The 24,980-nt window shown below is 33.7% G+C and overlaps 1 long non-coding RNA gene across 1 annotated transcript; it reads left to right on the top strand.

Moving 5' to 3' along the window:
• The first annotated feature begins 1,215 nt into the window (after positions 1-1,215).
• Positions 1,216-7,330, top strand: LOC128280773 (uncharacterized). Its single transcript, XR_008270923.1, has 2 exons — positions 1,216-1,246; positions 7,084-7,330. It is a non-coding gene; the product is annotated as an uncharacterized LOC128280773 (long non-coding RNA).
• Positions 7,331-24,980: the final 17,650 nt, after the last annotated feature.

Here is a 24,980-nt window from a genome sequence, read left to right as displayed (position 1 = left end):
TACTTTGGCTTAGCCTTTTAGCTTCTGCACAACTGTGGCATATCTTAGCCTTTCTCTATAAGATTGGTTCAAATTTCTTTTGCCTTTTGTTTGAAAGTATTTATGCTTATATTATTTATCTAAATATTATCTAACCAATTTTATGGCAATTCTGTTTTGGATAATTAAGCACCACTTTGAGTGCATTTAAAACATATTTCTTGTTCCAACCCTTTAATTCCTCCATCTACTCAAGCAATTGAAATAATAACTTATGAGCAGCACTATCAGCTATTATCAATTAAGTTAATATAATATATTTACTAAAAATAGGCTGGGCTATTAAGGTGGAACCTCTTATTACTTCAGCAAGTAAAATGCTATCCCAAACTTCTGCTTTTCCCATCCACATTTTCTTTAGGCAGGAGTCTTCATGATAGAAATAGGTTAATTAATTTTCTTATTCTTGTTGAAATTTTTGAAATTTTAGAAAAAAGGGGAATGTTTAATTTTTACTACCAAACAGTGCAATATTGTCTTTTATTCAATTTATTTTGCACATGAGATTCTATTCTCAAAAAAATAGATAGCTTACATACCTTTGTGCAGGAATGCTCATTCTTTTTTTTTGGGGGGGTCATATAATACCTATTTTATCCTTTGAAAATGAATTAGACGTGGATATAGTACTTGTATGCTTGCATGCTCAATAATATTAGCTTTATTTGGATTTTTTGAATAAAGAGTGAATCTTAAGTCATGGAGTTCTTCAAGAACCATGGCTGATGGACTTGCTAAATTATTTATTCTTTACATAATGCTTATATTTCATTATTTGTGCCTTAACTCATAACTTATAACTCACAATAGAATTTTTTTTTTGTGTGTTTATCCTTTACCAGCAAAGGCAATAGAAGATATGATGTTATTGAATGTGATCCACTAGTTCGCAAAGGATTTGAGAAAACTGTAAGTAGTCTTTAATAGATGGCACTTAACAAGCATTCCATTCATAAACAGTAACCCCTTGAATAAATTTTTCTACTTGAAAGCATGTGGATTTACTAATATCGCTTGTGCAAGCGAGCTAAGCACATGGTTATTCCTTATATGTCGATGTTACTGCCTCCACAAAAGCGGGACAGGTATGTACTCAAGGTCCTATCTTTGTACGCTTTATTCCTGATGAACTTTGTGATACTTTGGCGTATGACCAATGTGCTTATTTGTTTTTACCATCATATGTACTCAAACTGTTTTTACCAAGGTGCTTATTTCATTTAATTTAATATGTAATTACATATTTTATTCATTTTTATGAATATTTATTAAATATTATATTATTATTTTATATAAGATTGTTGTTTTAATTCTATAATAGAATAAATGTATAAGTTTGAGCTTAAAATTGTTGTTAGTTTTGTTCCAAAGTTAATTTTTACCGAACATGCTCAGTATCTATTATTTTGTTCCTTGAAACAACTCCTTAGTTTTTTATACTAATTGCTCCTTAAAATAATTCATCTCGTTATGTGCACAAGTATTTAAATGTTTATGATCGCAATTGGTATTTATTTTTATTTTGCAATAGAAATTATAGCTCTAATTAATTTATATGGAGGACAAAATGAAAGGAAAAGGTAGAAAGAAAGGAACTCTAGTTGTCTCAAGTCCTGTTAAATTTCATTGCTCTAGTAGTCCGTTTGGCAACTTAGGAACATTTTGAGCTAGCCTATATGTATTGAAAGCATGCCCTATTTTTCCTGACTTATTGTCTTGCAACGTTTAGATGTTTTGTTGTTTTTATTAATTAGCACTAGCAATGATCTTGGTTTTCAAATTTCAACATCCTAATAACATGGCTTATTAGGTTTAGGTAAGATCAATCCTTGGTAAGATCAATCCTAATAACATGGCTTAACAAGGATGGTACGATGCGGATGTGCATTGATTATCGCCAGTTAAAAAAACTGACGATTAAGAATAAATATCCACTGCCAAGGATTGACAATCTATTCGACTAGCTTAGAGGAGCTTCTGTATTTTCCAAGATCGACCTTCAATTTGGATATCATCAGTTAAGGGTCAAGGAAGCAGATATCCAAAAGACGACATTCAGGACTCGGTATGGTCATTACGAGTTTTTGGTTATGCCATTTGGACTAACGAACGCTCCTGCAGCGTTTATGGATCTGATGAATCGTGTGTTCCAACCATTTTTGGATCAGTTCGTAGTCATCTTTATTGACGATATCTTGGTATATTCTGAAACTGAAGCGAAACATGATGAGCATCTCCGTATAGTGCTGCGAGTGTTAAGGGAGAAGGAACTCTTTGCAAAGTTCAGTAAGTGTGAATTTTGGTTGAGGGAGGTAACCTTTTTAGGACATGTGGTCTCTGCCGAAGGGATTAAGGTGGACTCTCGAAAGATTGAAGCAATTTTGGAGTGGAAGCCACCTAGGACGGTGTCGAAAATTCGAAGTTTCCTAGGGTTGGCAGGATACTACAGAAGGTTTGTGGAAAGTTTTTCTGTGATGGCAGCACATCTGACAAAACTCATAAGGAAATGGGTACTGTTTGTATGGACTGAGACCCAGCAGGAGGCTTTTGAGAAGTTGAAGAAAGTTCTGACTGAAGCACCTGTGTTAATTCAGCCAGAGTCTGGGAAGGATTTTACTGTGTACAGTGACGCATCACACGTGGGTTTGGGCTGCGTGTTAATGCAAGAGGGTAAGGTGGTTGCATATGCATCACGATAGCTTAAGCCTCATGAGGAGAACTATCCAACTCATGATTTAGAGTTGGCAACAGTGATATTTGCACTTAAGATTTAGAGACATTACTTGTACGGGGAGAGGTGTATTATATACACAAACCACAAGAGTCTTAAGTATTTGTTAACTTAGAAGGAGCTAAACCTTAGGCAAAGGAGATGGATTGAGTTGCTTAAGGATTATGACTATTCGATCGAGTATCACCAGGCAAGGCTAATGTGGTAGCCGATGCTCTAAGTCGTAGAACTGTATCTGATCTGAGAGCAATGTTTGCTCGTCTGAGTCTGTATGATAGAAGCCTGTTGGCTGAGTTGCAAGTGAGGCCAACCTGGGTGGATCAGATTAAGGAAAAGTAGTTGAACGATGAGTCTTTGGTCGCTCGTTTTCAACAAGTTAAGAAAGGGGAAACTTCTGAGTTCGGTTTAAATGGTGATGGAGTTCTATGTTTCCGAAAGGCAAACAATATTGAAGGAAGCTCATGGGGGACTATGTGCCATGCATCCTGGAGGGAATAAGTTGTATCACGACTTGCGAGAATTATACTGGTGGCCTGGACTTAAACGAGAAGTAACGGAATTCGTAGGGAAATGTCTGACATGTCAGCAAGTGAAAGCTGAGCATCAATTACCTTATGGACTTTTGCAGCCAGTGAAGATACCACTTTAGAAGTGGGAGAGGGTAACCATGAACTTTGTGAGTGGGCTACCCTTGACACCATCGAAGAAAGACTCGGTGTGGGTGATTGTGGATAGGTTGACCAAATCGGCCCATTTCATACCTGTTCGTACTGACTTTTCACTTCAAAAGTTAGCCAAGCTATATGTGGCGGAGATTGTACGACTTCATGGAGTCCCAGTTTCAATTATTTTTGATCGGGATCCCAGATTTACATCTCGGTTTTGGCAAAGGTTGCATGAGGCGTTGGGGACGCTATTGAATTTTAGTACGGCTTTCTATCCCTAGATTGATGGTCAATCGGAAAGAGTTATTCAGATTCTGGAGAACATGTTAAGGGGATGCGTGATTGACTTTCGAGGTAGTTAGGAGGATTACTTGCCGTTGGCAGAATTTGCATACAATAACAGTTACAAGGCGAGTATTCGAATGGCACCGTATGAAGCCTTCAGTATGGATTTAAGGTGTCGTACACCTAGTTGTTGGACCGAACTAGGAGAGCGACAATTTCTTGGACCGAGTTGGTAGTCGATCACGAGGATAAGGTCGAATAATTAGGGACCGGTTAAAAGAAGCATCTGATAGGCAAAAGTCGTATGCAGATTTGAAGCGTAAAGAGATTAAGTACTCAGTAGATGATATGGTCTTCTTAAAGGTTTCTCCTTGGAAGAAGATATTAAGGTTCGGTAAGAAGGGCAAGTTGAATCCGCGGTTCATTGGGCCTTATTGGGTTTTGAAGCGAGGAGGCCCAGTAGCTTATTAGTTGGAATTGCCTCTAGAGTTAGACAGGATTCACGATGTTTTTCATGTCTCCATGTTAAGGCGTTATCATTCTAACCTTGCTCATGTCCTGCCAGTTGCAGAAATTGAAGTTCAGACTGATTTGACCTTTGAGGAGGAGCTTGTGCAAATATTGGCTCGAGATGTTAAGGTTCTCAGAAGGAAATCTGTCCCGTTAGTGAAAGTACTTTGGCGTAATCATGGAAAGGAAGAAGGTACTTGGGAATCAGAAGAGACTATGCGTCAACAATACCCTCAACTAGTTGGATTAGGTAAATTTCGAAGACGAAATTTCTTTAAGGAGGGTAGAGTTGTAACGCCCCAATTTTCGGGAATTCTGTGAATGTTGGCATAGGTTTAATTATGTTAGTGGGCCTCTAGAAGGCCCAAGCTTAAGATAGAACCTGTCAATTTTAGTTAATTTTTGTTTCATAAGAAAAAAGGGGTGAAATTATGAAATAGGACCTATGTGAAAATGTTTGAAAATGTTATAGGCTAAATTGAAGTGGCCAAATAAATAGGAGTGCAAAATAGGAGGATTTGCATGACAAACCTCTAATTTTACATGAAGTGGCCAGCCATCATGTTGTTGTAGACAAAATGTGCACTTGATATCCATAATTTATGGTACAAATTGATACAAATTGATAATGAGTTAGGTAAATGTTCCATGATAATGGGTTAGGTAAATGTTCCATGATAATGGGTTAGGTAAATATTCCATGATGGGAATTTCATGTCTTTTATATTAAAGAATTCAATGGATGAAATATGAAAATTTATTAAAAAAAAAAGGGTGAAAAGAACAAAGTTTTGTCCATCTTTGTTCATCATAGCCTAAAGTTAGAGAAGAGAAAGGAGAGGAGAAAGCTCTTGAATGTTCGGTCACTTGGGGAAGAAAATTGAAGGTAAGTTCATGGTAGTTTGCTTTTATTTTGAGGTTCATGAGTTGTTCTTGATTCTACTTTAACTTTTGAAGCATATTTTGGTTTTTAGTTGTATTGTGAGCATTTGGTCATGAATTAAAATGAAGGAAATGGTTGTTTCATGTTCTTTTGATGAAAAATGAAAGATATGTGAAGTTGAGCCAAACAAATGAGCATGTATGTGCTTAGATGCTAAGGGGAAAAATCGGCTAATATGTTGTGCTTTAAAATGATGAAATGGAGATTATACTTAAGTAAAATCATAGATATGTGATGATTGATTGGTGATATACATGTTTAAAAAAAAAACATGCATGCAAATTATGTGTGAAAGAGTGATTTGGTAATAAATCTGCTTGGGACAGCAGTAGTAACGTGACTTTGGAAAATCACCATAAATTGTGAGAGATGAATTAGAAGCTGCATAAATTATGTAATTAAATCTTAATGAGTCTAGTTTCAAATGGAATAAACAAGAACATATTTTGAATTCTATACAATAAGAAATTTGATTCGTAATGAAGAGTGGTCAGATTAGTCAAACAGTGAAACATGCAAAACTTTGAGAAAAATCTGGTATTGATTGGCCAAACCAAAAATTCTTAAAATTTTATGGATATAAGATATATGAGTCTATTTTCAGGGAAAATTAACGGCATTTGATTTGGAGTTTCTTAGCTCCAGTTATAAATGATTTAGTAACTGTTGCTCAGGAAGACAGCTTGCAGTGAAATTACGATTATGTGGTAAACATTGACAAAAATTTGTTAATGAGTTGCTTATTGTTTTCTTATAAGCTTACTATGATCTGTAGGTGTGGTTGGCGAATCGTAAGGGGTTAATCGTAGTTTGTATTTGAATAGTTAGATTAACGTGTTAGTAATCCAATTGTAGGCGGTTCGTGTGTGGATCTCGTCGAGATATCGTCATAAAAAGTGTGTAACTAACACCCTCTTTCTTAGTCTAGATCGGCAAAAGTGAAAAGTCGAAATGCCGAAAATCGATATTTTGTAGATTTGCGAGTGTGCGAATGCTCGTGAGGTAAATCGATTAATGTTTTGGTAAGCTGCAATGTTTGACCGCAAAGTGCATGATTTACGTGCCCTCGATATTTTTGGGCTTAATGGGCCAAAATTGGAATGATGGGCCAACGGCCCAATTCGGTAAGAATCCTCGTCGTGATTTTGTTAGTACGTGAAAAGTAAGAATATGCATGAAAACCCTAAAATAGATAAATTCTTGAAATACCTTTAAAAGTGAAAATTTACGCTTTACCCCAAGAGATAAATTACGAAATACCTCTAGGTTAAATTGACCTAAATGCATGTTTGATTGTTGTTATTTATTGCATGCTATGTTGTTATTATCGATGCATGGAATTTGGGATATTGACGAGGAAGTCTTGAAAGTGGCTTGTTCACGTCTTGGAGGCTTTGCCTCAATTCTTTGATAATGAGCAAGCAAGACTGCAATTGTGGAGTGTTGGGTTGGGTGGGTTGAGCTATTCCCCATATGGAGTGTATGGCTGGTACGGGTGGAGTGTAGTGGTTGGTGGGTTGAGTAGTCTCCCCAAATGGGCTTGCATATGTTATTGATGTTGCATGTATTTTGAGATGGGCCTATGGGCCATACTGTTATCTGAATAAGGGGCTAAGGCCCAGTTTATTGTAATCTGAAAAGGGCTCTGGCCTAGTACCACTGTTACCCAAATGGGCTTGCATATGTTTACTGATGTTGCATGTATTTTTAAATGGGCGTATGGGCCATACTGTTATCTGAATAAGGGGCTAAGGCCTAGTTTATTGTAATCTGAAAAGGGCTCTGGCCCAGTACCACTGTTACCTGAATGGACTTAGGCCCAATGAGCTTGAGATGACTTGGGTTTTGAATGGGTTTTCCTTACACACTGAGTTTCCCCAAACTCACCCCTTTTATTTTCATTCACGCAGGAAATCCCCAACCATAGTGGGCTTGGAGCTGTGAGGGAATTCGGATTGGCCACCCGTTCTGAAAGTTTGGTTTTCTTCTAGTGAACTGGACATCCTATTATTTACGTTGAGGTTTGGGTTTTTAAATGTAATAAGGCCGCTTAATTATTTTTGATGGTTTTAATATGTATTACTAAGATATGTATTACTTATTTTAACTGTTGAAATTGGATAGCTTTAGGGCGCGTTTTTTTTTAAAAAAAAACAATTGATTTCAAAATAACACGACAACAAGCAAAGCTTCCGCAATGAAAGTATTTTCTAAAATTAATCACTTTTCCTAAAAATGACTTAATCAAATCAGTTTCCTAGAAATATACATGACGTTAAGGTGTGGCAATGGCGGTGTGCATGTCTAGATTGGATCCGAATTAGGGAGCTTGGTACTTAAGTAGTCCGATAGACTTACCTCCTCTTTTCCGGTTTCCTACTTGGTGCACAGCTTCCATTCACTTTAACCTATAATGAAATTATCTTTTAAAACACTAAGTAGGTTTTTCTGGATCAACAATATAAAATGTTTTGAACGCTTCGATGTGGCATGTCGGATTCGGCCATAACGTCTGGGCCGGGTTTAGGGGTGCTACACAAATTCTGTGAATGTTGGCATAGGTTTAATTATGTTAGTGGGCCTCTAGAAGGCCCAAGCTTAAGATAGAACCCGGTAATTTTAGTTAATTTTTGTTTCATAAGAAAAAGGGAGTGAAATTATGTAATAGGACCTATGTGAAAATGTTTGAAAATGCTATAGGCTAATTTGTAGTGGCCAAATAAATAGTAGTGCAAAATAGGAGGATTTGCATGTCAAATTCCTCACTTTTAATGTAGTGGCCGGCCAAGGTGATGGATAGTTGATAATGTATGCATTTTAGCATTTTAATAGTTAATGGATGATGGGCATTAGCATTTTAATAGTTAATGGATGATGGGCATGGTAAGCATTATGGACATATTTTTATTGGAATTATGGCATGAGTATGGCACAAATATTAGTATATCATTTATGTGTCATAAAATGTTGAGTGATAAGAATAACAAAAGGAAGTAAAGAAAGGTTTTTGTTCATTTTTTGTTCTTCATAGCCGAATTTGAGATAGAGCAAATAGGGGAGGAAACCCTTGAATATTCGGTCACTAGGAGGGGGAAAAATTGAAGGTAAGTTCTTGATTCTATCCTAACTCATGAAGCATATTTTGGTTTTTGGTTGTTGTTTCATGTTCTTTTGATGAAAAATGGAAGATAGGTGAAGTTCAGCCAAATAAATGAGCATGCATGTGCCTTAGATACTAAGGGAAAAAATCGGCTAACATGTTGTGCTTTAAAATGATGAAATGGAGATTATACTTAAGTAAAATCATAGATATGTCATGATTGATTGGTGATATACATGTTTAAATAACATGCATGCAAGTTAGGTGTGAAAGAGTGATTTGGTAATAAATCTGCTTGGGACAGCAGCAGTAACGTGACTTTGGAAAATCATCATAAATTATGGGAGATGAATTAGAAGCTGAATAAATTATGTAATTAAAGCTTAATGAGTCTAGTTTCAAATGAAATAAACGAGAACATATTTTGAATTCTGTACAATGAGAAATTTAATTTGTAATGAAGAGTGGTCAGATTAGTCAAACAGTGAAACATTGGAAACTTTAAGAAAAATCTGGTATTGATTGGCCATACCGAAAATTCTGAAAATTTTATGGATAGAAGATATATGAGTTTATTTTTAGGGAAAATTAACGGCACTTGATTTGGAGTTTCGTAGCTCCAGTTATAAATGATTTAGTGATTGTTGCTCAGGAAGACAGCTTGCAGTGAAATTATGATTATGTGGTAAACATTGACAAAAATTTGTTAATGAGTTGCTTATTGATTTCTTATAAGCTTACTATGATCTGTAGGTGTGGTTGGCCGAATATTGTAAGGGGTTAATACGTAGTTTGTATTTGAATAGTTAGATTAATATGTTAGTAATCCAATTGTAGGCGGTTCGTGTGTGGATCTCGTCAGCATATCGTCGCAAACAGGTGTGTAACTAACACCCTCTTTCTTAGGGCCAGTTCTTCATTGCTTTTCAAAAGCACTTCTGGCTTCAAAAGCACTTCTGGAAGAAAAGCTATGCAGAACAAGCTGCTTTTGGCTGAAATTTTTAGCTTTTCAGAAGTGCTTTTCAAAAGCACTTAAACAAGAAGCTAAAATTTTAGCTTTTCCTCTCCCAAAAGCACTTTTAGTGATTAATTACTTTTCACCCTCCAATAATATAGTACTTTCCATTTTTTCTTGATAATTAATTACAAATATGTTAAAATTATTAATTAAAAATAAAAAATATTTTTAAAAATACTAATTACAAATATTTAATAGTTATATTTAAATATTTAAAATATAGTTTATATATTCTAATTAAATTTTATAAATAATTAATATTTATTGCTTAAAATATTTAAAATTTATATTTTATATATTAAAATATTAACAAGAAGTTATAATAAATTTTTATATTCTTACTAAAATATAATAATATTAACTAATTTAAATATTATTTAAATGTATATTTGTTACTTGATAATAACATGTCTAAAATGGACATTTTATTTCTCAAAAGCACTTTTTGACAGCAATGCTAAATATTCAAATTTTAAACCAAACTTTTCAAAAGCACTTCTCAAAAGCACTTTTCCACAGCACTTCTCAAAAGCACTTTTCAAAAGCAATGAAGAACTGGCCCTTAGTCTAGATCGGTAAAAGTCGAAAAGCTGAAATGCTTAAAACCGGTATTTTGTAGATTTACGAGTGTGCGAATGCTCGTGAGGTAAATCGATTAATGTTTTTGGTAAGCTGCAATGTTTGGATTGCAAAGTGTATGATTTCTGTGCCCTCGATATTTTTGGGCTTAATGGGCCAAAATTAGAATGATGGGCCAACGGGCCCAATTCGGTAAGAACCCTCGGTAGTGATTCTGTTAGTATGTGAAAGGTAGGAATATGCATGAAAAACCCTAAAATAGATAAATTACTGAAATACCTTTAAAAGTGGAAAATTTACGTTTACCCCTAGGAGATAAATTACGAAATACCCCTAGGTTAAATTGACCTAAATGCATGTTTGATTGTTGTTATTTATTGCATGCCATGTTGTTATTATCGATGCATGGGACCGGGATATTGACGGAGGAAGTCTTGGAAGTGGCTTGTCCACGTCTTGGAGGCTTTGCCTCAATTCTTTGTTAATCTGAGCGAGCAAGGCTACAAGCTGTGGAGTGTTGGGTGAGTGGGTTGAGCTATTCCCACATGGAGTGTATGGTGGTGCAGAGTGGAGTGTAGTGGTTGGTGGGTTGAGTAGTCTCCCAAATAGGCTTGCATATGTTTATTGATGTTGCATGTATTTTGAAATAGGCCTATGGGCCATATTGTTATCTGAATAAGGGCTAAGGCCCGGTTATTATAATGAAAAGGGCTCGGCCAAGTACCATTGTTACTGAATGGGCTTAGGCCCAATGGGCTTGAGTGACTTGGCTTTGAATGGGTTTTCCTTACACTAAGTTTCCCCAAACTCACCCTTCTTTAACCTTGCAGTGAGCCTTGATGTGGGTGACTTGGAGCCGGAGGGATTCAGTGGCCATGGTGAATACTTTTGGGATTGAAAAAGAGACTGGTTTTCTTAAGTTATTTTTAATTACTATTTAATTTTTGGGTTGTAATAAGCCCATTTTAACTTTATTTTCTTCTTTGATTTTCTGGGATTATATTATAAAAAAACTTTAAATTGATGGATACTAATTCAAATGGGCTAGACTTAGGGCGTGATTTCAAAACGATACTTGTTTTTTTTAAAATAACACGACGTCACGAATATTAGATTTACCAAAGATAATCACTCAAAGAAATTTCAACTTGTTATAACCAAGTGTGGCAATGGATGTGGGCATGTCTAGGATTGGATCCAATCGGAGAGCTTGGTACTTAAGCAGCCTTCATGGCTCACCTCCTCTATTATGGATACCTACCTGGTGTCCAGCTTCCATTCACTTGGTTAGTTTGACAAAAGTCGGCTTTTTAAAACACTAAAAAGGACTTCAAAGTGGCACATCGGATTCGGCCTTAACGTCTGGGCCGGGTTTGGGGTGTTACATATAGTCTACACGGCCATGACACACGGCGTGTGGTTTACCTGTGTGGAAGTGCCTAGGCCGTGTGAAATACTGAGATGAGCCTATTTTGTCCGGTTTTGTCCCATTTCTTGCTCTTTTCACCTTCCTATGCTCACCTAAGTATAAGACATGAATTTAAAGGATTAGGAGCATCAAATTCACCAAAATCTTATGATAAATCAACCAAAAATATGCCAAGCATGGGATAAAAAATATGTATATTGTAACGACCCGAACTTTAAGGTTATAGGAAAAGTGTATTTTCGGGTCTCTGTTTCTGAAAAATGAATTAGAAAATATTTATTAAAAATAATTACGAAGTTAATTGAGTAATTAACTAGGATTTAATTAAGTGAATTTAGCTTAATTAAGAGAAATTAAGAAAAATGACTAAGTTGAATAAAGGATGAAAGTTGAATTGTAGATTAAAAGAAAATAAAAGGATTAAAATGGCAATTAAGCCATTGACAATAGAAGAGGCATACATGTAATTAAAATATAAGATTTTTCTTAAGTCATATATAAATATATTATAATTATTATTATGGTTTATATATTAGTTATTAATTATTATTATTATTATTATTATTGTTAAATAAATTGAAATAAAGACAAATGTATGATGATAAAATTGTACAAGTGTAATATATGTATTTGAGCACTTGGAATATAATTATATATTTACTTAATTTTAGAATAAAAGATATTTATTAATTAAATAATTAAATAGTGAGATTTTTGTTTGATAAATAAATTAAATAATGATAATTGTAATAAATTTATTGGTACAAATGTGAAAATATAAGTGTGTACAATTGTAATATTAGTATTTGATATTAAATAAGATATTTATTATTTAGTAAAAGATATTTATTAATTAAATAATTATATTATGAGATTTTTATGTAATAAATATATTAATTTATGACAAATGTATGGTAAAATTTATGACATGTGTAATAATAAAATGTATACAAATGTAAAATAAATATTGATTATTAAATAGATATTTATTAACTTATTATATTATAGATATATAAAATAAAACAAAGTAAATGAAAGAAATAGAATAGACAAACGTGAAACAGGGGAGAAAGAAGGAGAAAAAGAAAGAAAAGAAAGAAAAGAGAAAATTTAAGGTTTGAAGCTTTAAAGTTTAATTGGTAAGTTAATATAGCCCTTTTCACTTAATTTTGATGTTTTAAAAGCTTTAGAACAAAGTTTTGATGAAATTAAATTAATATTTTGAAAGTTATTAGATTTCTAAATATTGTTCATGTTGAATAAAAAGATGAATTAGGGGTTAGATTGATAGGAATTCAAGTTAGAAATGAAATAAGGATTGAATTGTAAAGTAATTCACAAGTTTTATATTGTAGGGACTAAATTGATGAAATTTTGAAATTAGGAACGTCGTAACCATTTTTTTGGTAAAACGGGAATTGACTTAGATTTTTGAAAATGAAAAACGAATAGAGGAGTCGCCACCAATATTTTTTGATGAGGTGTGATCGGATCACCTTAAATTAATCATTTTAATAAAAGTGAAGATTTACTAAAACGATAATTTTTGGTCTACGAAAATCAGAAAATGAGTTCGGGAGTCGGTTACGCATGAGGAAGGATTAGCAGCCTCGATGCGCCCAAAATTGGTACCTAGTTAATTAATTAGTGTCTTAATTGTCGAAAATTGAGAACTTGAAAGACCTTGAAATACAATCCCTCTTTTGTAAAATAAACATTAAAATGCTACAGACATTCTCGTCTCGAGGCAACGATACGTCATATCCAGTGAGTTAGGATACGACATCTCGAACTTTTGAGAATGAGCTTGCTTTTTTATTTAAAATCGATGTATTTTACCTTCTTTTAAAAGGATATTCGGTTAGTTAGGGCGAACGAGGAAAATCGAAACCCAGTAAGTTAGGGCACGTTTCCTCGAACTTCTGAATACCGAACATTACCTTTATTTGCAAAAGATCTTATTTCGGGGTATCAAAATGTCATACCCGGTAAGTTAGGGCACCACACTTCGGAGCTCCGAAAATAAGCATTTTTTAGACTCGTATCGTGATTTAAAAGAATATTCCGTTTATTTAGGTTGAATGAGACAAATCGAGACCCAGTAAGTTAGGGCACGATTGTCTCGAATTACTAAATACGGAATATTTACTTTTATGGGAAAATTATTAATGTTTTGAGTAAAATCGTGATTTATAGTAAACATAAGAGCAAATGAATAATAACATAATGACGGGTGCGATAGTGTCAAAAGCAATAATATGAACAGTTGTAAAAGATGATATAATGACGAGGCTAAACAAATGTAAATAAACATGTGAGGAAAATGAAGTAATTGAATACGCAAGCAAATAAATAGATAAATGTAAAAAAAAAAAATGGCAAAATAAAATGACAATGATAACGACAGTAGTATATACATATATATATTAAGGTACATACATAATAATAGAAGTAATAAGAAATATATGAGAAAAGTATATATATACATAATAATAATACAATATTTAAAAATGCATATGCATAGCGTATATATAAAAACGATATCGTAATATAATAAAATATATAGTATATATACATGTTAGTAATAATAATAATGATGAAAGTAATAATTCAATAGTGACGACAATGAAAGATATAATAACGATAGTAACAATACAAAGATAATGATAATACTAAAACATTACATAAACATATTGAAAATAGATATACATATAACTAATAATACGAGCAATATATGCATACCATATATAAAGGCATATACGATACATATATATTAGAAATGGTAATAATGTAAAAAACAATTATTAATAATATTATATAAATATATAAATAAATACCTAATAATATTAAAAGCATATCGTAATATATACATAGTATACAAAATAAAACATACACGTAATATATTAAAATATATACATAGTATTAAAAGGAGGAATACACATATATATATATACCTATGTATATAAAAAATATAGACAAAATATAATATTAACATACATATGCGTTAATAAGAATAATAATATTGAAACTATTAATAATACTTTATAACATATATATATATATAATAAAATGATAATAATGAACTATTAATAAAAATACAACAATAATAAAATATGATATTATAAATAATATTAAAATTAAATTAGAATAATGAGGAAAAGTAAAAAAGGATGAAATTGAATCAATAGTGGAATTTTGAGGCGAATTTAAAATAAATGAAGGAAAAAGGGGATTAATTTGAACACGTGAGCAACCAGGAGGGACCAAAGGAGTAAATATCCTGATCTACTAAAACGGCGCCGTTCGCAAAGGTACCAAATTGAAAACGAAGTAAATTTTAGGGCCAAATTAAAATTAAATAAGACTCAATTGTGAAGCCTTGGAAAAGCGGAAGGACTAAGGGCGCAAATAACCCCTTAGTCCAAAAACACGCGGACCCTGGGCATAGGCGGGTCGGGTCCTCGGGTCACTGCTTGAAACGGCGTCGTTTCTGCGTTTTAAAATGGCCGGGCAAAACGGTGCGTTTTGCCGGCCTATATAAGCCATTTATTCTATTTTTTCATTTCCCCTCTCCCCTTTTTTTAAAAAAAAACTCAAATCCTCTCTCACTCTTGGTCTGTCAGCCCAGAAGCCGGTGAGGAGTAGGCCGATCGCCGCCGTGCCGGCCACCGTACATGGTGGCCGGAAATCGTTCCGAGGTAAAATTTCTCCCTTTTTTTTTTTAAATATATTTATAATATGTATGTGTATATATGTAAATAGGCTAAAAAAAGAAAGGAATTAACGATGATAATCACCTTCGGCTATTGGATTTTGACTCTCTGTTGGGACTGTTTTTTTGCTTTTGATATTTCTGGGATTTCTGTTTTTTATACATATTTAAAACCAAAATGTTGTTCTTATTTCACTAATGCCGAATGTTACAAATGGTAATGGATTCAGCCTTTTATAGGCATTTTTTCTACAACTTGCTTCTTGGTTTCTATCTTGTCTCGTTAATGCATTGCAGGTGCTTGTGGCGGTGGACTTGATGGGGCGGTGCTGCAGCAAAGACGGTGGATGGGATGGGAAGCATGTGCTGAACGGCTAGGGTTTTAGGTTTTCCTTTATTTTTCTTTAATGTATTGGGCTAGGTTATTTGGGTTTTAGGCTTAGTGGGTTCAGTGGGCATTTAGTGGGCTTGGGTTTTGGGCCCAAAATTGGGCTTGTACAAGGAAAATATGTTGGAAATTCAATAGTTAAGTATGAGTTTGGACAAAATTTGAATAGAAATGAAGTATGAATTGAGATAGAAAAGTAATTGAATTTAGTTAAGATTAAATTAAAATTAAAATAGAAATTGAATAGAAATTATATTAATTATATATAAATTAGTAGTGAATTGACGAATATGAATTGTTTTAATTCCTGTAGTTAATGTTGTCTCGGGAAATCTTGGCTAAGCAAGGAAAAATGGCAAAGACAACGGGAGTTAGCTCGAGAAAATACTATTTGTATTTCTATAATCCGAACTTAGTCATTATTTGTTATATTTATATACATATGGCAATTGTTAGTGTTAGAATTATGATGTTTTACAATTGTTATGGATTGATTTTGGTATGCGATGAATTCATTGAATTTATATTGATTGGAAATATGAGGAAATTGAAATGAATATATGAGATTTGTGATATTTGAATATTTGATATTGAAAAGTGAATTGAATTGTATTGAATTATGAATTTGTAACGCCCCAATTTTCGGGAATTCTGTGAATGTTGGCATAGGTTTAATTATGTTAGTGGGCCTTTAGAAAGCCCAAACTTAAGATAAAACCCGACAATTTTAGTTAATTTTTGTTCCATAAGAAAAAGGGGGTGAAATTATGAAATAGGACCTATGTGAAAATGTTTGAAAATGCTATAGGCTAAATTGAAGTGGCCAAATAAATAGGAGTGCAAAATAGGAGGATTTGCATGACAAACCTCCCATTTTACATGAAGTGGCCAGCCATCATGTTGTTGTAGACAAAATGTACACTTGATATCCATAATTTATGGTACAAATTGATACAAATTGATAATAGGTTAGGTAAATGTTCCATGATAATGGGTTAGGTAAATGTTTCATGATAATAGGTTAGGTAAATGTTCCATGATAATGGGTTAGGTAAATGTTTCATGATAAGAATATCATGTCTTTTGTATTAAAGAATTAAATGGATGAAATATGAAGTTTTATTAAAAGAAAAAGGGGTGAAAAGAACAAAGTTTTGTCCATCTTTGTTCATCATAGCTGAAAGTTAGAGAAGAGAAAGGAGAGGAGAAAGCTCTTGATATTCGGTCATTAGGAGGAGGAAAATTGAAGGTAAGTTCTTGGTACCTTGCTTCTATTTTGAGGTTCATGAGTTCTTCTTGATTCTACCTTAACTCTTGAAGTATATTTTGATTTTTAGTTGTGTTGTGAGCATTTGGTCATGAATTAAAATGAAGGAAATGGTTGTTGTTTCATGTTCTTTTGATGAAAAATGGAAGATATGTGAAGTTGAGCCAAACAAATGAGCATGCATGTTCCTTAGATGCTAAAGGGAAAAATCGGCTAACATGTTGTGCTTTGAAATGATGAAATGGAGATTATGCTTAAGTAAAAATCATAGATATGTGATGATTGATTGGTGATATACATGTTTAAATAACATGCATGCAAGATAGGTGTATGAAAGAGTGATTTGGTAATAAATCTGCTTGGGACAGCAGCAGTAACGTGACTTTAGAAAATCACCATAAATTGTGGCAGATGAATTAGAAGCTGAATAAATTATGTAATTAAATCCTATTGAGTCTAGTTTCTAATGAAATAAACAAGAACATATTTTGAATTCTGTACAATGAGAAATTTGATTCGTAATGAAGAGTGGTCAGATTAGTCAAATAGTGAAACATGGGAAACTTTGAGAAAAATCTGGTATTGATTGGCTAAACCAAAAATTCTGAAAATTTTATGGATAGAAGATATATGAGTCTATTTTCAAGGAAAATTAACGGAACTTGATTTGGAGTTTCGTAGCTCCATTTATAAATGATTTAGTGACTGTTGCTCAGGAAGACAGCTTGCAGTGAAATTATGATTATGTGGTAAACATTGACAAAAATTTGTTAATGAGTTGCTTATTGTTTTCTTATAAGCTTACAATGATCTGTAGGTGTGGTTGGCCGAATATTGTAAGGGGTTAATATGTAGTTTGTATTTGAATAGTTAGATTAACGTGTTAGTAATCCAATTGTAGGCGGTTCGTGTGTGGATCTCGTCAGCATATCGTCGCAAACAGGTGTGTAACTAACACCCTCTTTCTTAGTCTAGATCGGCAAAAGTCGAAAAGCCGAAATGCCGAAAATCGGTATTTTGTAGATTGCGAGTGTGCGAATGCTCGTGAGGTAAATCGATTAAGGTTTTTGGTAAGCTGCAAAATTTGGACTGCAAAGTGCATGATTTTTGTGCCCTCGATATTTTTGGGCTTAATGGGCCGAAATTGGAATGATGGGTTGGCCCCAATTCGGTAAGAACCCTCGGTACGTGATTCTGTTAGTACGTGAAAAGTAGGAATATGCATGAAAAACCCTAAAAGCAGTTAAATTACTATAATACCCCTATGTATGGAAAATTATTGTTATACCCTAGGTGCAAATTACCAAATACCCCTAGGGTTAAATTGACCTAAATGCATGTTTGATTTGTTGTTATTTATTGCATGCCATGTTGTTATTATCGATGCATGGGATTGGGATATTGACGAGGAAGTATGAAAGTGGCTTGTCCACGTCTTGGAGGCTTTGCCTCAATTCTTCGATAATTGAGAAGCAAGGTTGCAGCGTGGAGTGTTAAATTTGGGTGGGTTGAGCTATTCCTACATGGAGTGTATGGTGGTACGGTGGAGTGTAGTGGTTGGTGGGTTGAGTAGTCTCCCAAATGGGCTTGCATATGTTTACCGATGTTGCATGTATTTTGAAATGGGCTTATGGGCCATCTTGTTATCTGAATAAGGGCTAAGGCCCGGTTATTATAATCTGAAAAGGGCTCGCCCAGTACCACTATATTACTGAATGGGCTTAGGCCCAATGGGCTTGAGCTGACTTGGGCTTTGAATGGGTTTTCCTTACACATGAGTTTCCCAAACTCACCCTTTTATTTTCATCCACGCAGAAATCCCCAACCATAGTGGGCTTGGAGTCGTGAGGGAATTCGGAGTGGCCACCGCTCAAAGTTTGATTTTCTTCGGTGAACTGGACATCCTTTTAATTACGTTTGAGGTTTTGGGCTTTTAAATGTAATAAGGCCGCTTATTTATTTTGATGGTTTTAATATGTATTACTAAGATAGGTAATACTTATTTTAACTGTTGAAATTGGATAGCTTTAGGGCGCATTTTCAAAAACAACAGTTGATTTCAAAATAACACGACAACAAGCAAAGCTTCCGCAATGAAAGTATTTTCCAAAATTAATCACTTTTCCTAAAAATGACTTAATCAAATCGGTTTCTTAGAAATATCCATGACGTTAAGGTGTGGCAATGGCGGTATGCATGTCTAGGATTGGATTCGAAGGGAGCTTGGTACTTAAGCAGTCAGATGGACTCACCACCTCTTTTCTGGTTTCCTACCTGGTGCACAGCTTCCATTCACTTTAACCTATAATGAAATTAATCTTTTGAACATCAAGTACGATTTTCTGGACTTAGAATGGAATTTTTTTTTTTTACGTTTTTGATGTGGCATGCCGGATCCGGCCATAACTTCTGGGCCGGGTTTGGGGTGCTACAGAATTAATGTGAATAATTGAAATATTTTTTGTTGAATTGAATGAAAATGTATGTGTAATAGCCCAAATTTGACTGGGCATAAATAAAATAAAAGAAAATAAGTAAATAAATATTTATTTTAAACAGTCCATTAAAGGTCCAGGTTACAAAGCCCAAAACAATGGGGCCCAACGTCTAAACATAATGGACTGACCCAAACCCCACATCAGACCCAAGTCCTAAAACACTACTGGCCCAAAATAGCCCAGACCCATTATACACACACCCAAACAGACCGGTTGCACCCTACCTAGCCCAGGACTAAACCAAAACCAAGTAGCAGAGGCCCAAAACTTAAAATTACCAGCTAGGGTTTCCAACCCTAGCTTTTTCTCCTCGCGCCGCAAACAGAAGCTTCCAGAAACCATCCCAACGGACGCGTCTGCTCATCTCTCACGTCATCAGCGCCATGACTTTGCCTCCGTAATCGGTGCTCGAATCCACACCAGCACGTTCACTGCCAGATTCTCCGTTGATGCCTGCAAAAGAAGGGAAGAACCACAGCAGAAACAAAACAAATATGGCAGGAAATAAATCAAAGATTGTAAATATTTTTTTCTTTTTTCTTTTTCAGTGGCTATAAAAAGCCCAAACCGAGAAGATGTAAAGGACCGATTCTTACGTTTCTGGAATACATACACAGATTCAATAAAATTTTATTTTTACATACGTATACAAAATCGGGTACTACAATTGATCGAGATACACGAAGGTGAAATATTTTAAATATATGTACATATATATACTGCAAGTAATGAAAAGGGAAAATGATACCTTTAATCGATGTTGAAAAGGGAGGTTTCTTAAACCTCCGACCACCATGTGCGCACTATAGGAAAATAGGTTTTTAGCGACGTTTTATCAAAAAACGCCGCAAAAATTGTAAAACATAGAACAATAGCGGCGTTTTAGGTAAAACGCCACTAAAAGTTAGAGCAATAGCGGCGCTTTAGGTAAAACGCCGCTAAAAGTTGGAGCAATAGCGGCGCTTTCGATAAAATGCCGCTAAAAGTCGGAGCATTAGCGGCGCTTTCGGTAAAACACCGCTAAAAGTCGGAGCATTAGCGGCGCTTTCGGTAAAACGCCACTAAAAGTCATATAACTCCTAAAACTCTAAACCCCAAAAAAAACATGAACACTAATCTATAACCCCTAAAATACTAAACCCCTAAACACTAAACTATAGCTTCTAAAACCTTAAACCCCAAAAAACATCACATGGATGTTGATGTATATATACATATATATTAATGTAAAAGCTTATGTTCATAATAAATTATGGAAGCAATACTTAATATTGATTAAATTTAATTTTTGGTTTACAGTTTAATATTTAAGGTTTAAGGTCTATGGTTTAGGATTTTATGGTTTAAGGTTTAATAACCATGGGTATATAGTATGTTAATCTCAAGTGAATCATATTCAATAATTAAATCCTAAACCCTATAATTAATTATTGTTATCGATAATAGATATCTTGATTTTGATAAAAAATATTTTTATATATTAATAAGGTGTTATATTGTTTAATGGATTGAAGGGATATTTTGTGGAAAATGTTTTAAATGATGTATTTTGGATCTAGTTGAATGGGTAATATGTAGTTTGTCCCTTAAACTTATTCAAAAGTATTTAGTTGGTACTTGAACATTTTTTTGGATCTAGTTGACACCTAAATTTGTATTTTGTCATTTAGGTTGGTACCTCTGCACTGATATCGTTAATTTATATTGATGTGGCACTGATAACCAATCCATTAGTGACAGATGATAACCTCTTAATATGCTATGTGGCATATATAAAATTTAAAACTTTTAAAATATATAATTTTGTTTTTGCATAAAAATTAACCTTGAAAAAAATTTTATTCTTTTTTATTAATTTTTTAAAGAATTTTTTTAAATTTTTAAATTTATACTGTTACATGACATCTTGAAAAGTTATCACTTATCACCACAGATTAACTATTAATGTCATATGGGCACAAATTCATAATGTTAGATTAATAATTTTTCTTTTCACTAATTTCAACTCACTACTACACCTGCATTTAAATTAAAACAAATATTCTTTTATATTCTTTTACTAGTTTTAATCTCGTCCCCGAGGTTAATTAAGTTAGATTTTTTTGGTTTAATTTTTAATAAGGGTTGATATGTGTAGCACCCCAAACCCGGCCCAGAAGTTATGGCCGGATCCGACATGTCACATCAAAAACGTTAAAATTTTTTTTTCCATTCTAAGTCCAAAAAATCATACTTGATGTTCAAAAGATTAATTCATTAAGGGTTAAAGTGAATGGTAGCTGTGCATCAGGTAGGAAACCGGAAAAGAGGTGGTGAGTCCATCGGACTGCTTAAGTACCAAGCTCCCTTCGGATCCAATCCTAGACATGCATACCACCATTGCCACCCTTAACGTCATGGATATTTCTAGGAAACCGATTTGATTAGGTCATTTTTAGGAAAAGTGATTAATTTTGGAAAATACTTTCATTGCGGAAGCTTTGCTTGTTGTCGTGTTATTTTGAAATCAACTGTTATTTTTGAAAACGCGCCTAAAGCTATCCAACTTCAATGATTAAAATAAGTATTACCTATCTTAGTAATACATATTAAAACCATCAAAAATAATTAAGCGGTCTTATTACATTTAAAACCCAAACCTCAACGTAAATAATAGGATGTCCAGTTCACGGAAGAAAACCAAACTTTCGAATGGGTGGCCACTCAAATTCCCTCACGACTCAAGCCCACTATGGTTGGGGATTTCTGCGTAGATGAAAATAAAAGGGGTGAGTTTGGGAAACTCGATGTGTAAAATAACCCAACCATAGCCTATATCAGCTAAAACTACGAAATAGAATAAGTTGGCCTTAGCCCGAGCAATTGAGAATAAAGCCCATAGGCCCATAGCGAAACGAGCAGATATTACATGTTTATGCAGAAACCCAACCATATCCAACCGTATACACCCCCATACCAACCTTACACCGTGTGGGGAGACAACTCGACCCACCCAACCGCTACACACCACAGAATTTGCAGCATGGCTGCCAGAACAGATAATGTGATAGAGTCACCAGATACAGATAATCGTGGTAGAGCCACCAGAACAGATATATGTGGCAGAGCCACCAGATCAGATATTTGTGGCAGAGCCACCAGATCAGATATTTGTGGCATAGCCACCAAAACGCTTCCTCCATAATATAACCCATGTCCCCATGCAACAGATATATAATCATGGCATACATCATACAGAATCAGATCGTCATGCTTTTCAGTCAAAATTAACCCTAGGGGTATAACGGTAATTTTGCACCTAGGGGTATAACAGTAATTTTCCATACATAGGGGTATTATAGTAATTTAGCTACTTTTAGGGTTTTCATGCATATCCTAACTATTTACGTACTATCGAACACTTACAGCATACTTATCGAATTGGGCAGTTGGCCCATGAACCCGATCTTTGGCCCATTAAGCCCAAATTATCAAAATGTACTGAAATCGCGTATCTGCGGTTTATTACTTTAGATTACCAAATATACAAACCCAACTATCTTACGAGCATTCAGACACTCAAAATTCCCAAAATACCGACTTTTCGGCATTTCGACTTTTCGCTTTTGCCAATCTAGTCTATGAGAGGGGTCGATTACACACTTGCTTATGACGATATCTTGTGAGATCCACACATGAACCGCCTACAATTGGATTGCTAACACGTTAATCTAACTATTCAAATACAAACTACGATTAACCCCTTACAATATTCGCCAACCACACCTACGGATCATAGTAAGCTTATAAGAAAACAATAAGCAACTCATTAACAAATTTTTGTCAATGTTTACCACATAATCATAATTTCACTGCAAGCTGTCTTCCTGAGCAACAGTCACTAAATTATTTATAACTGGAGCTACGAAACTCCAAATCAAGTGCCGTTAATTTTCCCTGAAAATAGACTCATATATCTTCTGTCCATAAAATTTTCATAATTTTTGGTTTGGCTAATCAATACCAGATTTTTCTTAAAGTTTCTCATGTTTCACTGTTTGACTAATCTGACCACTCTTTATTACGAATCAAATTTCTCATTGTACAGAATTTAAAATATGTTCTTGTTTATTCCATTTGAAACTAGACTCATTAAGCTTTAATTACATAATTTATGCAGCTTCTAATTCATCTGCCACAATTTATGGTGATTTTCCAAAGTCACGTTACTGCTGCTGTCCCAAGCAGATTTATTACCAAATCACTCTTTCACACATACCTTGCATGCATGTTATTTAAACATGTATATCACCAATCAATCATGACATATCTATGATTTTACTTAAGTATAATCTCCATTTCATCATTTTAAAGCACAACATGTTAGCCGATTTTTCCCTTTAGCATCTAAGGCACATGCATGTTCATTTGTTTGGCTCAACTTCACTTATCTTCCATTTTTCATCAAAAGAACATGAAACAACAACCATTTCCTTCATTTTAATTCATGACTAAATGCTCACAACACAACTAAAAATCAAAATATACTTCAAGAGTTAAGGTAGAATCAAGAAGAACTCATGAACCTCAAAATAGAAGCAAGGTACCAAGAACTTACCTTCAATTTTCCTCCTCCTAATGACCAAATACTCAAGAGCTTTCTCCTCTCCTTTCTCTTCTCTAACTTTCAGCTATGATGAACAAAGATGGACAAAACTTTGTTCTTTTCACCCCTTTTTCTTTTAATAAAACTTCATATTTCATCCATTTAATTCTTTAATACAAAAGACATGAAATTCTTACCATGAAACATTCACCTAACCCATTATCATGAAACATTTACCTAACCCATTATCATGGAACATTTACCTAACCTATTATCATGGAACATTTACCTAACCTATTATCAATTTGTATCAATTTGTACCATAAATTATGGATATCAAGTGTACATTTTGTCTACAACAACATGATGGCTGGCCACTTCATGTAAAATGGGAGGTTTGTCATGCAAATCCTTCTATTTTGCACTCCTATTTATTTGGCCACTTCAATTTAGCCTATAGCATTTTCAAACATTTTCACATAGGTCCTATTTCATAATTTCACCCCCTTTTTCTTATGGAACAAAAATTAACTAAAATTGTCGGGTTCTATCTTAAGCTTGGGCTTTCTAGAGGCCCACTAACATAATTAAACCTATGCCAACATTCACAGAATTCCCGAAAATTGGGGCGTTACAATATGAGTTAAGAGGAGGAGATCTAAACGTATATAAATGGAAGGATGGATAGAATACAGAAAGGAATGGCTTAAATTATTGTAAAATTAAATTAATTTTAATAATTTTAATTAGCAATACAATTATCTCATCTTGCACATAAAGTATTAATTTGATATATATATATATATATATATATTGTTTTTAGGATAATATAATTTTGGCTCTTGAATTCACTAACTAGGTTCACATTTGTATTTATATTTATTCAATATAAAAATATATTGATGTATTTTTTTTAAATGTGTATGATTAAATCAAAATTAAAGTTTCAACTATACATTTAAACCACAATTAGAATTTCACGTCTATAATTACACATTAAACCGAAATAAAAATAAACTCAAAAATTAAAAATTAAAAATTAAAAATTAAAATTTAAAAATTAAAAATTAAAAATTAAAAATAAAAACGTAAAATTTAAAATTTAATATTTTAGTCCATATTTCAATTAAAAAGTTCAATATTCAAAATAAAAAAATTCCAAAAGAGAAAATAAAAAAATGTTAAAAATAAAAAAATTAAATTTAATCAATAATGGACAAAAATTGAGTTA

The sequence above is a fragment of the Gossypium arboreum genome, chromosome 9, assembly GCF_025698485.1.
Source record: "Gossypium arboreum isolate Shixiya-1 chromosome 9, ASM2569848v2, whole genome shotgun sequence".
Classification (NCBI taxonomy): Eukaryota; Viridiplantae; Streptophyta; class Magnoliopsida; order Malvales; family Malvaceae; genus Gossypium; species Gossypium arboreum.
Note: the sequence above shows the minus strand (reverse complement) of the source record. Positions and strands in the feature narration are given on the sequence as shown.